Source organism: Rutidosis leptorrhynchoides, chromosome 10, assembly GCF_046630445.1.
Source record: "Rutidosis leptorrhynchoides isolate AG116_Rl617_1_P2 chromosome 10, CSIRO_AGI_Rlap_v1, whole genome shotgun sequence".
Classification (NCBI taxonomy): domain Eukaryota; kingdom Viridiplantae; phylum Streptophyta; class Magnoliopsida; order Asterales; family Asteraceae; genus Rutidosis; species Rutidosis leptorrhynchoides.
Genome location: NC_092342.1, coordinates 46,833,407 through 46,834,964, shown reverse-complemented (window position 1 = coordinate 46,834,964; position 1,558 = coordinate 46,833,407). Strand labels below are relative to the sequence as shown.

Below are 1,558 nucleotides of genomic sequence, written 5' to 3'. Positions count from 1 at the left end.
GACAAACTGTTCCCCCTCTCGCACTTGCACCTATAAGAAGACCTGAAATTGAGGCTGAGAACTGGGAAGTCAAGGGGCAGTTTATGCACATGGTTCGTGAAAACCAATTCGACGGAAGACTTAACAACAATCTGATAGAACATTTAGAAGCTTTTGAAGATTTATGTGAACTGTACAAAAACAAAGATGTTTCTTCAGATGCATTTAAGTTAAGAACTTTTCCGTACTCGTTAATCGAAGACGCAAAAGCATGGTTGAAAGCATCAAAACCTGATTCTATTACAACTTTTAATGAATTAAGAGAAAAATTCATTACCCGATTTTTCCACCGGCAAAAGCCGAAAGACTTAGAACTGAAATCACCACTTTTAAACAAAAGTCGGATGAAACTCTTTATGATGCATGGGAAAGATTAAAAAGAATGTTACGAAATTATCCGCAACACGGATTGCAAAAAGGGCAAATAGTACAAACTTTTTATCGTGGTATTGATGAACATACTCGTGGTATGTTAGATTCCTCCGCTGGAGGAGTATTTATATACAAATCACCAAATCAAGCGTATGACATGTTAGAAGACATGTCAGTTCATACTTTTGAATGGACACCGTCTAGAGATCAACTACCTAGAAGGACGGTGGCAAGCCTTGAAGAAAATGAAGACAACAACACAACCATAGCTTCACTGTCGAATCAAATCAAAAAGTTTGGAAGAGAAATAGAGAAACTAAATTCAACAGTTTTAGCATTGCAAGTAGGATGTGAAATCTGTGGACAACCACATTTCACGAAAGACTGTGATATCAATCATCGGCCAATGAACTCAGTAGCACAAGTTAATTTTATAGCCAATCAAAGACAAGGAAATTTTCAAGGAGGAAATTCTAATTATCAACCTGCAAACCCAGGATATCAAAACCCTAAGAATTTTACTTTTCAAAGAAATGGACCACCTGGCTTTTTCAATAGAAACCCACCTCCATTTCCACCTCAACAAAATTTCCAACAACAACCGTTACCTCAATTACCGTATTAACAACAAAATCATAACACGCAGCCAGTAGAGAAGAAATCTAACTTTGAAGAAGTTATGATGAATTTTGTCAAAAGTCAAACAGAAACGAATGAGCAAGTGAAGAGACAATTACATCAATCCCAAACGGAAAACGAGCAAGTACAAAGGAATCATCAAGCGTCAATTTAAAACCTTGAAAGAGATATGGGAAGAATATCCCAATTGCTTGTTGAAAGGCAATCGGGAACTTTACCATCCAACACGCAACCAAACCCTAAGGGTAAGGAAACTCATAATTCAAGTAATTTTTCGCAAGTTAATTCCATAACTACGAAAAGTGGGTTAACCATTAACCCCGATATTCCAAACCCTCATGCTCCTATTCCTGTTTCAAAAGACAAAGAACATGTGGTGGAAGAAAATACGATGCCAACCACAAGTGCACCAAAAACTCAAAATCAACCACCATTGAAGGTATACAAACCTCCAATTCCATATCCGCAACGTTTGAAGAAAGATAAATTACAAGCACAATACAACAAG

At 37.1% G+C, this 1,558-nt stretch overlaps 1 non-coding gene across 1 annotated transcript; it reads right to left on the bottom strand.

The window, feature by feature from the left end:
- Nucleotides 1-343: 343 nt before the first annotated feature.
- On the bottom strand, nucleotides 344-450 carry LOC139873838 (small nucleolar RNA R71). The gene has a single exon (XR_011767552.1). It is a non-coding gene; the product is annotated as a small nucleolar RNA R71 (small nucleolar RNA).
- Between the last annotated feature and the right edge of the window lie 1,108 nt (nucleotides 451-1,558).